We start from the raw sequence: 15,806 nt of genomic DNA on the forward strand, positions 1-15,806 counted from the left end.
AAATATAAAATGTTTATTATAAGCAGCACCACATCAGCAATAACATATATATCTCTCCAGAACAAATTCTTGGACATTAACAGTTGTTTCAACATTACATATTAATTCTACTAATCTAATCTAATCTTTAGGTTTATATACTGGATTATCTCTATCTATCTATAGCTCAATTCAGTTTACAATAAAGCCAGTAAGTATAGATATTGAAGATAATTTATTAGATCTTAAAACAAAATATCATTCTGCTATAGATTAAAAAGTCCAGTTTTCAATAATTTACAAAAAAAAAATCTGATAAGAGGTGCAGGCTCTAATATGTGATGGTAACTCATTCCATAGTGCAGTAAAAATATACGAGAACAAGTGCGCAAAGAAGGCACCCGCTCAAACTCAGGGGCAGAAAATTTCATGGCGACACCAGAAAGTATTTCTTCACAGAGAGAGTGGTTGATCATTGGAACAAGCTTCCAGTGCAGGTGATCGAGGCAGACAGCGTGCCAGACATTAAGAATAAATGGGATACCCATGTGGGATCCCTACGAGGGTCAAGATAAGGAAATTGGGTCATTAGGGCATAGACAGGGGGTGGGTAAGCAGAGTGGGCAGACTTGATGGGCTGTAGCCCTTTTCTGCCGTCATCTTCTATGTTTCTATGTGTAAAGATGAATAGATCTACAAGTTCTTTATCCCGTTAACTGTATATTATGTATGTCAACCTGTAACCCGTTCTGAGCTCTTTGGGGAGAATGGGGTAGGGAACGATATAAATAAAGAGATATTATGGGTTCCTCTTACAAAGGTGTGCTAGCGCACGCACAGGATTAGTGCGTGCTAGCCGAAAAATTACCGCCTGCTTAAAAGGAGGCAGTAGCGGCTAGCACGTGCCTTTGTAAAAAGAGCCCCGATTGTTACCGTTACTCTTTACGGTTCAGAGGAGAGGGACCAAGATGATAAAAAGGGATGGACCTCCTCTCGTATGAGGAAAGACTAAAAAGGTTAGGGCTCTTCAGCTTGGAAAAGAGACGGTGGAGGGGGAGATATGATTGAAGTCTACAAAATCCTGAGTGGAGTAGAACGGGTACATTTTTTAAAACTTTCTTTATTGATTATTCGTTACAATACATTAATAACAAATATTCATGAATGACCACAAAAAAAACCCCTCCATATAGAGTACATTAAAACATATATAAGGCAATTAATCAACCATGTCCTAGTCCACATTATCGTGGTCGCCAGTATTTTACAAAAAGAAAAAGCAAATCTATCTACCATCAAAGGACAGGCAAATGGCATTTATGTATTTATATATCATCTTCCAAAAATGAAAATGAGTACTAGAAATTAAACTTTCAGAAAAGGTTTCTCTTCTAACTGGACTGGATCATAAAAAAAAAAAAAAAGAATGTGTACAAGTGGATCGAGTTTTCACTCCGTCAAAAATTGCAAAGACTTGGGGACGCTTGATGAAGCTACAGGGAAATTCTTTTAAAACCAATAGGAGGAAATATTTTTTCACTCAAAGAATAGTTAAGCTCTGGAACACATTGTCAGAGGATGTGGTAAGAGCGGATAGCGTAGCTTGTTTTAAGAAGGGTTTGGACAATTTCCTGGAGGAAAAGTCCATAGTTATTGAGAAAGAAATGGGGGAAGCCACTGATTGCCCTGGATCGGTAGCATGGAATGTTGCTACTCTTTGGGGTTCCGGAATCTTGATACTCTTTGGGGTTCTAGAATCTTTTGTTACTCTTTGCGATTCTGGAATGTTGCTACTCCTTGGGTTTTGGCCAGGTACTAGTGACCTGGATTGGCCACCGTGAGAACGGACCACTGGGCTTGATGGACCTTTGGTCTGACCCAGTAAGGCTATTCTTATGGTAATATATTACTGCACAGCTCTGCACTCCTGTACCAAATCTTGGCAATGCATTTCTTGCTATTATTTTGGGGGGAAAAGGTGAGAGGGTAAGCTTGGAGGGAGGGTGAAGAATGCTCCATGTCTCCTCCCCTGTGTTGCTCAGTGAATAAATGTAGTCTGGCTCTGATGCTGCACCATCTTTTCTGAAACTTGTGGAGGAGGAAATGTTTGGCAGCTGTGGCTATAAATCTGCTGCTGGCTATATGCAAATGCATTCATGAATATTCTTAGTAGGTATCTTTGGAATTAGACCTTTCGAAGGGAGTTAGATATGTTTGGAGGAGGCCCCATTTGAAAACAAGTGCTTGAAGATTTGTCCTAATTGATTAATGGAGTCTGTAAATTATCTATTTTATAAAAAATGAATGCAAAGAAATGCAGACTCAAAAAGAAAACATACTGTATATTACTTTAGCAGAAAAACCACATTCATACCACATCAAAATAAAAAAATATAAGAAAGACAGAAAAATAATAATAAATATTTTTTAAAAACCCCGGAGAAAACAGACCTCGTACACGGGCCGCTGGGACTGCACTGTACCCTAAGCCAGTGTTCTTCAACCACCGGTCCATGGACCAGTGCCGGTCCACAGAAATTTCCTGCCGGTCCACAGGGCCGGCATGTGCATCAGGCCCAAAACAGTGTCTTCAACCGCCGGTTCGTGGTGCGACTGATGCGGTGTTATCTTCGAGCCGGCTCCCTCTTCCTCACTGACTCAGTGCACAAAGCCATGGGCAGCGGCTCCTGCGCATGTCCTGCGCCTGAACTGAAAGCCTTCTCTCTGATGTCGCAACATCAGAGGGAAGGCTTCCAGATTAGAGAATGACATGGTGACAAAATTCATCACCTTTCCCGTCCTTGCGGATAACCGCGGGAAACCATCTTCATGTCATTCTTTAAGGAGAGAGGGAAGAATCAGAGCATGAATGGCCACAACCACTGACCCGCAAGCTTTGCTTTGAAGAATGCTGGTGTAGAAGGACTGAGGTTGAAACAGACACTACAGAATGACAGTCTCTGGTATCCAGATATTGTGATGTCATAATGCCTCATTCCACCAGTGTCTAAGAGCCAATCACATCAGTGATGTCACAATGGCTTCATTATCCTAAATTTCAGTATAGTCCTCTCTTAGTCTGTACTCTGATAAATTGTCTGTACTCTGAAAAATTGTTTGTACCCTGATAAATACTGCACAATTTTGTATGTCCAAGCACCTAAACCTATTGTACATCTTATTTGCCTAATTACTTCTACTGTGTATGTTTACTTGTAGACCGTTCTGAGCTACTGGGAGAACGGGATATAAATCTAAATAAATAAATAAATAAAAATAAAATAAAATCCTTGGCTCACATAAGAATCCGAGTATGAATGGCCACAACCACTGACCCGCAAGCTTTGCGTTGAAGAATGCTGGTGTAGAAGGACTGAGGTTGAAACAGACACTAAAAAATGACAGTCTCTGGTATCCAGAGCAGATATTGTGATGTCATAATGCCTCATTCCACCAGTGCCTAAGAACCAATCACATCAGTGATGTCACAATGGCTTCATTATCTTTGGCTCACATAAGAATCCGAGTATGAATGGCCACAACCACTGACCCGCAAGCTTTGCTTTGAAGAATGCTGGTGTAGAAGGACTGAGGTTGAAATAGACACTAAAAAATGACAAGGGATTATTTCCTGCGGGGACGGGAACGGTGAAGAATTTTGTCACCGTGTCATTCTCTATTCCAGATGGCCCATGACTTAGCTCAGTGTTCTTCAACCACCGGTCTGCAGACTGATGCCGGTCCACAAAATAATTATTTTATATCTGCCGGTCCATAGGTGTAAAAAGGTTGAAGAACACTGCCCTAAGCCACCCGTATCATCACTGGTCTGAAAAAATTCCGTTTTTTATTGTGGGATGAAACCTGTGCAGTTGCCTAGTCAGCGGGAGTGCGTCAGCAGAAACTGAGCTCTTGAACACGCTGTGGCTAGGCTTTTTTAGGCCCAATTTTATGAGGGAAAGGGGATGGGACTTGTATACCGCCTTTGTGTGGTTACACATGCAAAGCAATTTACACGTATACAGGTACATACAAGTATTTTGTACTTGGGGCAATGGAGGATTAAGCCCCAAATGGACTAAAGTCGGCGATCGTCGCTAAACCTGTTTTCACAGCTTTAGTGATGATCGCTGTTACCAACCTGATTTCACAAAATGGCTCACCGTGTGTTTTTCCTCTCGATCGTCCATTTACCGATCTGGCCATGCAAATCAGCTAAAACCCCATGCAAAGTAGCCAAGTGATTGATGTACTAACATTGCTTGGCTATGCAAAAAACAAACAAACAAACAGGGGTCCTGCATCTAGGAAGTGACATCAGAGGAAGAACTGACACAACGTGGGCAGCAAGTTTGTACATGAAGAGGGACACGGTAGTACTCGAAAGGGTCCAGAGAAGAGCAACTGAAATGGTTAAGGGGCTGGAGGAGTTGCCATACAGAGAGAGATTAGAGAAATTGGGCCTCTCCTCCCTTGAAAAGAAGAGCCTGAGAGGGGACATGATCGAAACATTCAAGATAATGAAGGGAATAGACTTAATAGATAAAGACAGGTTGTTCACCCTCTCCAAGGTAGGGAGAACGAGAGGGCACTCTCTAAAGTTAAAAGGGGATAGATTCCGTACAAACGTAAGGAAGTTCTTCACCCAGAGAGTGGTAGAAAACTGGAATGCTCTTCCGGGGAAAACACCCTCCAGGGTTTCAAGACAAAGCTGGACAAGTTCATGCTAAACTGGTGAGACTGGACTCATTTGGAGCACTGGTCTTGACCTTGGAGCCGCTGCATGAGCGGACTGCTGGGCAGAATGAACCATTGGTCTGATCCAGCAGCGGCAATTCTTATGTTCGGGAGAAGGGAAAGGGGGGTGCGTTGTGGTGGTGGGGGCAGGGAAGAGGGCGGGGTGGGACGTCACTCAACCTTGCTGTGGCACCAACTCTGGGATATATACCATCTGGTCCAGGCGTGTGCCAAACTTTAGTAAAAGGGACCCTTAGAGATCTAATGCTGAGCAGGTTAACATTGGGTGGGGGGGAGAGGGAGCGAGAAAGAATAAAATGTCACTCCTATTGCTCTATTCAGCAAAAATATGTTTGAGATCTAATCCTGATTATGTTAATGCTTATTTTATGTAAAAATGTCTTTATTGAAATACAAGAGTCAACCGGAACCAGCCGTAGTAGAATGTAAATACCGGATGCAAACATTTTAACTTGCTTGAGGTTGGTATAAATGTGTATGTGTATTTTATAAAATATACAGATACACTGCAGCAACTCCCCTGCTCTATCCCAGCCATACCTCTGAGAATACCTACATGTCATGTGTGCACTTATATTCATGAAACTCACTGCAATGTTAGAAAAAGCCTTTTACACATATATAACAGGCTTTACACCATTAAAAGCCCTTGTCATAAGAACATAAGCAATGCCTCTGTTGGGTCAGACCTGAGGTCCATCGTGCCCAGCAGTCCGCTCACGCGGCGGCCCAACAGGTCCAGGACCTGTGTAGTAATCCTCTAACTATACCCCTCTATCCCTTTTTCCAGTAGGAAATTGTCCAATCCTTTCTTGAACCCCAGTACCGTGCTTTGCCCTATTACGCCCTCTGGAAGCGCATTCCAGGTAGAGAATGACACGGTGACAAAATTCATCACCGTTCCCGTCCCCGTGGATAACTGCGGGAAACCATCTTCATGTCATTCTTTAAGGAGAGAGGGAAGAATCAGAGTATGAATGGCCACAACCACTGACCCGCAAGCTTTGCTTTGAAGAATGCTGGTGTAGAAGGACTGAGGTTGAAACAGACACTACAGAATGACAGTCTCTGGTATCCAGAGCAGATATTGTGATGTCATAATGCCTCATTCCATCAGTGCCTAAGAGCCAATCACATCAGTGATGTCACAATGGCTTCATTATCCTTGGCTCACATAAGAATCAGAGTATGAATGGCCACAACCACTGACCCACAAGCTTTGCTTTGAAGAATGCTGGTGTAGAAGGACTGAGGTTGAAATAGACACTAGAAAATGACATGGGATTATTTCCCGCGGTTATCTGCGGGGACGGGAACGATGATGAATTTTGTCACCGTGTTATTCTCTAATTCCAGGTGTCCACCACACGCTGGGTAAAGAAAAACTTCCTAGCATTCGTTTTGAATCTATCCCCTATCAACTTTTCCGAATGCCCTCTTGTTCTTTTATGTTCTGAAAGTTCTTTTATGTTCTGAAAGTTTCCTCCCTATGTGCTGAACAGACCACTCCGCTCTCAAGAGGAAACACATCTCCAAATATCCCCTGGTCGTGCTCTCCAACTACAGAACGCCAGATGACGATCCTACTCCCGTTTCTTACCAAGCTACTGAAATCGATCAGATCCCTTGAAGAACTCCTAAATTTCAGAAAAGCCATAAAAACTTCTCTTCACCTAAGCTCTCGCCTATTACCGTATGAGAAAATAAAATAAATGCATATTGGAACCAGTTCCCTCTATATATGTTGAATTACGATGCACACATTGTATTGTACATATGTCAAATTGTAACCAGTTTGTGAAAAATAAGAAATGAATATTGGGGGTAGACCCTCTGTATAGACATACAAGGGCTGTTCAAAAAGTATCAGTCCTTTATTCATAAAAAATCCTCTTATTCAGATACAACAATCTTATACTAATCTTCTTCAACGTAGTCCCCTTGGGCTGCTACGCACTTCTTCCAACGGTTCTGCCACTGTCGGAAGCGGCGCTGGAACGCCTCTTTTGAGATTGTTTACAACTGGTCTGTCGCATTCTGCATGATGTCTTCTCTTGACTAAAATCTGGTCCCTTTCAGGAGCATTTTCAGCATGGAGAAAAGCCAGAAGTCACACGGAGCCATGTAGGGAGAGTAGGGAGCCTGAGGAATCACAGGTGTGTTGTGTTTGGCCAGGAAACTTCATATCAAATGTGAAGAATGGGCAGGTGTGTTATCGTGATGGAGCTGCCAATTGCCCGCTGCCTACAGGTCCGGCCGCTGCCCGCTGCCTACAGGTCACAGCGTTACAAAGGCGACGCAGAACTTCTTGGTAGACCCTTTGCTGATTCAACGCTCCTGCCTCACCAGGGTCCTCACTTGGTCGATGACGATCTCATTTCTGGATGTTGAGGGCCTACCAGAACGTGCTTCACTCTCCACTGATGTGCGGCCATCTCTGAAGCAGTTGTACCACTCCTGTATCTGTGAGGTACCCATTGCTTCATCCCCGGCTTGTTGAATCCTGTCGATCATTTCCACTTGGGAATCACCAACCTTTACACAAAATTTAATGCAGTAGCGTCGTTCAACTTTTTTTCGGTCTTTTTGTCAAAAATGAAAATCGGACGGAGCTCATTTACACTTCCTCACTCATCTCATGGTCTTCCGGCGACTGACAGCTTCTATAGGCGGAAAAAAATTCAAGCTTGCGCATTAGGGTCGCCCACATATGTGCACCAAACCATGCTTCCCTAGCTTTATTTGTTTATGCAGGAAAAATTAAGGTCTGATACTTTTTGAACAGCCTTGTATGTTGAGTTAAGATGTTCACATTACATTGTAGGTATGTTAAATTGTATGCAAGTATGTCAAATTATAAACTGTCTTGACTTTATATGATGTATGTTAACCTGTAACCCGTTCTGAGCTCATTGGGGAGAACGGGATATAAAACGAAATTAATTAATTAAATAAGCCCCCTCCCCCATGTGTTCTGTATGTGTGATCACATGGGCTGATGGTGGAACAGCTTAAGGGAAACAGTGGCAGAATGAGGGGATCATGGAACGCAGGTTCACTGGACTCGGGGAACCAGTGCCAAGAATGGATAGGGACAGAGAAATCCTCACGGAAAAATGCTGGAGTACCTGAATGAATCCATGTAAACCATTCTGAACTCCCATGGGAGAACAGGGGTAGGCAATTCCGATCCTCGAGAGCCGGAGCCAGGTCAGGTTTTCAGGATATCCAGAATGAATATGTATGAGATGGATTTGCATGCACTGCCTCCTTGAGATGCAAATCTATCTCATGCCTATTTATTGTGGATATCCTGAACACCTGACCTGCCTGTGGCTCTCGAGGACCGGAATTGCCTACCTCGGTATAGAAAATTAAATAAATAAGATAAAATTCCATATATGTTTATTATTGTGGAACAGTAAAAGGACTTTTTATGAGTATCAAACTCATGTTGATACCTTGTCATATAATCTCCCAGTTCTGCTCAGAGTGCCCATAAATAAAATCTAATGCTTTTCCAGGTCCGGTCAGTGGAGGGTTACAGCTAGCAAAACATTGTGAGGTAATATTGTGTTATGCTTCTTTTGTAATCATTATAGTTTCTGCTTGTCGAAATTATAACCTGTTGTTTAGATACAAGATATTCACAAGAGAAATAATCAGTGAGCTGCATATAGTTAAAAACACCCTGGGGCCCCCCTTTCTCTGTGAAAACAGTGTGGCTTCTTTGTTAGCCCACTTACAGGATTGTAGAACCAGAGGTAAACAAGCAACTTATTTTTCACCGGATTGACTTTGCATTTATTTATTTAGTTAGTTAGAATATTTATAGAACACAACTATCCTCAGTTCTAAATGGTGTAGAGTGAAAACATTCATAATAAGATACTTAAAGCATTATGTAATATAAAGCATACCGTGTAATTGTAGCAGTACAATATTCAAATTATCACCCATCAAGGTACAACTTTTAAATCACCAAATATAGCCCCTCTGGGGCTGTTCTCTAAAGGCAGAGTAGTCTTCTAACATTTTGATTTCATTTGGCAGTTTGTTTCATTTTAAAGGCCCGGCTGCATCTTTGTTTATTGGAATTTATTAACTGCACTTATGAAGAGATTCATTTGTGGTCCGCGTTTGAAAATTGTACTCCATTTGGTCAAAGAAACTTCGGCTAAGGATGATATTGCCAGAAGAAGTGATTTGGGTTTTGTTTTTTTTAAAGATTGGTTTGGCCAGAATCTTACTTGTTCAAAATAAAATGGTTGCAATGTGGTATCAAGCTCCAGGGCAAGGGAGGGGGGGGGGGGCTGTGGTTAAAAGAAAAAAAAAAAAAAGTCACTAGTGTCCCTAAAATCATTCATGATTCATTTTCATGACGTTTAGGGGTGTGGTTAACAATGTGGGCTCTATCGTTAAGATTTGTTATTTTATTGTTAACCCCAGGTAATAAATAGTATCTAGGTCTCATTGCATAAAATTCCGCTCAAGTTAGTGATAAAATTTTATTGGGGATTTCCATTAAGGTGCGTTAACTTCCCCTCCATCAATTGTTTGGTTTCTTTTCTTCTCATCACTTCTTGTGATAGACAGTCCTTAGCTAGGTAAACCGATCTTTGTGATGCTTTGGACCAGTGTTTCTCAACCTTTTCAAGCCAAGTACCCCCTAAGCCAGGGGTGTCAAAGTCCCTCCTCGAGGGCCGCAATCCAGTAGATCTCATGCATATTCATTGGGGAAATCCTGAAAAACCGACTGGATTGTGGCCTTCGAGGAGGGACTTTGACACCCTTGCCCTAAGCCTAACAAATACCAACTGAATACCCCCAGCTAAACTCCGCCCCTGACTCCACCCCCATAATAATAATACTAATTGTAATGCAATTTTTTGCATCCATTTTTCATATACACACAATATAATCTTATTAATACATAATGGTTACCACAAAATTTAAAAAACCCACAAAGCACATTGTACACAGAGAAAATGTTAATGATCATTTTCATTTATATTTGGGTTTTGTTTTTTTTTTTTCAAATACGTCAAGGCAGATGACTTTAAAATAGGCAATGTCACCACAGTAACAACTGTAGAAAAATAGACAAATATAGTTCAAAATATAGACAGCAGATATAAATTCTCAAAACTGACACATTTTGATCACCAAGGGCTCCTTTTACAAAGCCACGTTAGCGGTTTAACGTGCATAATAGCGCAAGCTAATTTGTCGGCCGCGCTAGCCGCTACCGCCTCCTCTTGAGCAGGCGGTAGTTTTTCCAGCTAGCGTGGGGGTTAGCGCGCGCTAAAAAGTATATACCATATATAGTGTATGTGGTTCAGTGGTTAAAGCTACAGCCGCGGGAATCCCCCCCTAACTCACGGGACTCCCACGGGGACCCCCCTCTGGCCCACGGGACTCCCACAGGAACACCCTTCTAGCCAATGGGACTCCCACGTGGATGGAAGGCTTTGGAAGCAGGGTTCGTCCATATAATATAATGGACACGTCAGCCTTAGTAAAAGAGGGGGGTTTATAAGTTAATTACCTGAACAGAAAACAAAAAAAAGGGTTCCACCAAAGAGATTCCACAAGGAAAACAGCAGCGCAAGCACAAAAGAAACTGTGGAATTGATGATCCTGTCAGAAGTAATTGCTGCTTTTTATGGGGACGGGCGGGGATGGAGGTAATTCCTTGCGGGGACGGGTGGAGACGGAGAGGATCCTGACGGGGACAGGTGGGAACGGAGAGGATCCTGGCGGGGACGGGTGGGGACGGAGAGGATCCTGGCGGGGACGGGTGGGGATGGGGGGATGGGTGGGATTTCTGTCCCTGTCTCTACTCGGCACCCTGAGGTTGTGGGATCAAATCCTATGCTGCTTCTTGTGACCCTGGGCAAGTCACTTAATCCCCCATTACCCCAGGTACATTAGGGAGAGTGTAAGCCCGCCAGGAGAGATAGGGAAATACACTTCAGTACCTGAATGTAAACCATTTAGGGCCTGTTTTACAAAGCCGCAGTAACGGCCCTGAAGCCCATAGAGAATTAAAGGGCTTCGGGGCTGTTGCCACGTGTCACCCTCTAGTGCAGCTTTGTAAAACAGGTCCTTAGGCTATAAGTGGTAAATAAATACTTAAATAAAATAATAAATAAATATACTGTATATTTAGACTTGGTGAGGCCCTTGTTAATAAGTTACAACATGGTAGCATAACATAGTAGATGACGGCAGATGCCCTAGAAACAATACGTAAAAGGGTAAAGGGATTTTTAAAATAAAGTCCTACGTGCTTTAGTTATGGTACCGTTTGTTTTATTCTGTGGTTGAGGCACTCGCGGGTTGGGCCGGAGTGTCGCAACTGCCTATGTTACATTTAAGCTGCTGATCCCTAAACAAAGCTACACACAATTTGCCCATTGTCTCCCTGGGAGTTTGTCTATTTTTTCTTTTTTCGCTCCTGCTGTCAGAATGAAACTGGACGTTGTAATGCCACCTAGTGCTGAGAGAGCACAGCAAAAGTTTTAAAGCTCTACTCTCTTGACATGCAGCTGGGCATCTGACCCATCCGTGTTGACACTTATATTACTATTTATTTTTTTTTTAAACCATTTATAACTTAAGTGGTTTACATTCAGGTACTCAAGTATTTTTCCCTGTCTGTCCTGGTGGGCTCACGCACTATCTATTGTACCTGGGGCAGTGGGGGATTAAGTGACTTGCCCAGGGTCACAGGGAGCAGTGTGGGATTTGAACCCACAATCTCAGGGTGCTGAGGCTGTAGCTCACAAACTCCCCCATGTGCTTAGGGTGCACCACACACTCTCCCGTGTGGAGAACATTTATCATAACTGATCTCTTTTCACTTTATTAAAAATTTATATACCACTTATACCAACCAAAGTTAGTTTAAAGCAGTTGGGAGTATGTGGCGCAGAGGTTAAAGCTACAGCCTCAGCACCCTGAGGTTGTGGGTTCAAACCCATGCTGCTCCTGGGCAAGTCACTTAATTACATTACATTAGGGATTTCTATTCTGCCATTACCTTGCAGTTCAAGGCGGATTACAAAAGAATTATCCAAGATGTATTACAACAAGAACTTACAAAAAAAAAAAAAAAAAAAATTGGTCATTTTCAAAGAGAGTAAGAAATGGGTAAGGTTATTTGTTTGGGGTGGTTGGCTTTAGTAAGAGGTGGAGTTTGAGACTTGCGGTATTATTTATTTTTTCAGAGTTTTCTTGAAGAGTATGGTCTTTATTTCTTTTCTAAAAGTCTTGTAGTCGAGGGACTTAATCCCGCCATTGCCCCAGGTACATTAGATAGATTGTGAGCCCCCCCAGGACAGACGCGGAAAAATGCTTGAGTACCTGAATAAATTCATGTGAACAGTATAGAAAATTGAATAAATAAATATAAGAATACATTCACAGCTTCCAATACATAATTACACATAAATGCCTATCACATTTTAACACTAAAACCTTAAGTCTCGACCACCTCTTATTTCTTTCATTGAACCTTAAAATCATATATAGATCTCAATAGAAACTTTCTTTAAAAAGTGGCACCTTCGGTATGTATATTTGTTTCCACTCTTAACCCTTTTTTGGTAAGGCATTCCACCAAGTGGGTGCCATCACAGAGAACATCCATGACCAAATGCGTTCGTGATCAGTTTCTCTAACAGAGGGTTAATTTCCAACAAAGAATCTCGAGCACATGCAGCTCTTTTCAACACCAGAAAAACACTTGGGGCTCCTTTTACTAAGCTGCGTTAGGGCATTAACGCACGGAATAGCACACGCTACAATGCCGTGCACGTAGCGCGGGGTTATCGTGTGCTAAAAACGCTAGCGCATCTTAGTAAAAGGAGCCCTTGATTGCCTTGGTTTGCACAATCAAGTGTTTAGCAAGTAGCAAAGTATGTTCAATTTCTGTTATTTTCCACGATAAAAGTTCAGATATTGAAGGTTCATTTAATAAAATACTGCTAGATTTTTTTTTTTAAGTCAATGTTTATTTAAGAATTTTATATAAAAGAAATGCAAGCAGACATTTGTACAGTAACAAAGCGTAGTATGACATAATAGTGTGACTTGAAAATAAACAATGACACTTGGCAAACTGAAATGGTAATATTTTTATTTATTTGTTCATTTATTTAGCCTGTTTTCCCAAAGGAGCCCAGCATGGGTTAACAGGAGTACAGTCATAGTATGGGTAGGACAAACTTTTGTGAGAAATACAGACTTTACAGCATTTACAGTAAAGACATAACATACAGACTTAAAATACAGACTTAATAGGCATAGGGTGGATTAAATTGCAGCGTTTACAGTGTAGGTATAACATGGAGGTAACATAGATTTCCTAGCGAAGGGCGTATCTTTTTTGTGGGAAAATGTGGTGGTAATTCAGGTTATATTTGCGGTGGCCTGCGAGTTTGGAGAAGTCGTTTGGTGTATTAGGCGGTGCCTTTTGAGATCCATCAATGTCAATATCATCGTTGTCAATATAGAAGTATAACAACTACCTGAAGAAGGATATAACACTGCTGGAGAGGGTGCAGAGGCGAGCGACGAAGCTAGTAAAAGGTATGGAGAACTTTAGCTACAAAGATCGCCTCAGAAAACTGGGATTATTCACCCTTGAGAAGAGAAGACTGAGAGGGGATCTGATAAAGACTTTTAAAATATTAAAAGGAATCGACAAAATGGAGCAAGCGCACTCACCAGTAGGGGGAAAGGATGGTGAGCAAGAAACAACGTTATTCACATTGGCAAATGTGACTCGGTCTCGGACAAGAGGTCATGGGCTGAAACTGAAAGGGGACACGGCCAGGACAAATGTCAGAAAGTTCTGCTTCGCACAGCGAGTGGTGAACGCCTGGAACTCTCTCCCGGAAGAGGTGGTGGAGGAAACCACCATTCTAGGATTTAAGGAAAAATTGGACGCACATCTTCTTGCAGGACACATTGAAGGATACGAGTGACTGAAGTATTCGTCGGGGTACGCCTGGCTGAGCCTCCGCGTGTGCGGATCACCGGACTAGATGGACCCCCAGGTCTGATCCGGTGCAGGCATTTCTTATGTTCTTATATCTTATCAACTATCCGTAATCAATGCACATCATGAATCTAACTGATAGGGAAAGAAAGTAAATGTAAAACAAAGTAAAAAGGTGAGAGAAAAGAAAATAGGGGGATTTAGGGAGTGGAGTATTGTAAGTAAAGTTTTAGAGAATTCCATCTTTTCTGAAACCGATGATAGTTATGGATTTTTTGGCTAAATATGCTCCAAATCTATGTGTTTGACATACTAAATTCCACCATTGAAGGTGAAAAGCGTTAGATAGGTTCTTCCAGGAGCTAAGGAGAATTTTTAGAGCTAGAGCAAGAAAAGCATCAGCTACAAACAAGTTATGAAATAAGGAGCATAAAGTATTCCATACTGATTTCCAATACCTTCAGATATTGAAGGTTCCTTTAATAAAATACTGCTAGATTTTTTGCATAAAATGTCTTTTTATCAATGTATCATTGCTGAGTGTGAAAACATAGAACTTAATGCTATAATATCAATAAATTTGCTCCATTAAGCAAAAATGGCAAATTTTAAGAAAAACTGAGCTGTATGTAATCAGTGGCTTTGAGCGAACCCAGGATGGGCTTTAATAAATTATTTTCTGATCAAGCACAATCAAATTTCAATTTGTGCAGTTTTCTCCAAATTTCTGTTTTTCTGGACAGCCCTCATGGACATGCTCGTGAGGAATAAAAAAAAAAAAAAAACTGGCAGGGGGGTGAGTTGCTGAGGTGATTACATTGCTAAAGGCAGGGTTAAGGAGGTGATGCCGCGGCTGTGGAATGATGGGTGAAGTGCTCAATGGCTGAAATTTAGATGAAGCCATACCAATATAAAACAACCAAAGGGGGGGGAGGACTCCACAATAAAATGCACATAAGAACATACGACGAGCCTTACTGGGTCAGACCAATGGCCAATCAAGCCCAGTAGCCTGTTCTCACGGTGGCCAATCCAGGTCCCTAGTACCTGGCCAAAACCCAAGGAGTAGCAACATTCCATTCAGAATCCTAAAGAATAGCAAGGTTCCAGAATCCCAAAGAGTAACAAAAGATTCCGGAACACCAAAGAGTAGCAACATTCCATGCTACCGATCCAGGGCAAGCAGTGGCTTCCCCCATGACTTTCTCAATAACAGACTATGGACTTTTCCTCCAGGAACTTGTCCAAACCTTTCTTAAAACTAGCTATGCTATCCGCTCTTGCCACATCCTCTGGCAACGCGTTCCAGAGCTTAACTATTCTCTGAGTGAAAAAAAATTTCCTCCTATTGGCTTTAAAAGTATTTCCCTGTAACTTCATCGAGTGTCCCCTAGTCTTTGTAATTTTTGACAGAGTGAAAAATCAATCCACTTGTACCCGTTCTACTCCACTCAGGATTTTGTAGACTTCAATCATATCTCCCCTCAGCTGTCTCTTTTCCAAGCTGAAGAGCCCTAACCGTTTTAGTCTTTCCTCATAGGAGAGGAGTTCCATCCTCTTTACCATCTTGGTCGTTCTTCTTTGAACCTTTTCTAGCACCATGTCTTTCTTGAGATATGGGTACCAGAATTGAACGCACACTTGTTCTTTGGTTCATTAATAGTTTATGTTCAACATGCCATGTTCAGGTTTTTTTTTCAGTTAACCCCCCCTTTTTTTACAAATCCACACAAGAGGTTTTTAGCTCCAGCTGATGTGCTGAATGCTCTGCGCTGCTCCAACGATCATAGGAACTCTTATGACTGTTGGAGCAGCGCAGAGCATTCAGTGTGCCAGCTGATGCTAAAAACCTCTTGCATGGTTTTGTAAAAAGGGGGGGGGTAATTTGTTGTTGCATTTTTATACCTGTTTTCTTTGAGGACTCTACGACTGCTACTATATATTATTTCTATGGCGATGAAAGGCGTACACAGCGCTGTACATTTTAACATACAAGAGACAGTCCCTGCTCAGAAGAGCTTACAATCTAATTTAGACAGGACATTTCAGGGTTTGGGGAGGT

The 15,806-nt window shown here is 41.9% G+C and overlaps 1 protein-coding gene across 6 annotated transcripts in view; it reads left to right on the forward strand.

The window, feature by feature from the left end:
• The window catches only part of TIAM1 (TIAM Rac1 associated GEF 1), a 460,276-nt gene that overhangs the window by 26,457 nt on the left and 418,013 nt on the right, over positions 1–15,806 (forward strand). The gene's annotated exons all lie outside the window — the stretch shown is intronic.

This window comes from Geotrypetes seraphini, chromosome 6 (assembly GCF_902459505.1).
Source record: "Geotrypetes seraphini chromosome 6, aGeoSer1.1, whole genome shotgun sequence".
NCBI lineage: Eukaryota > Metazoa > Chordata > Amphibia > Gymnophiona > Dermophiidae > Geotrypetes > Geotrypetes seraphini.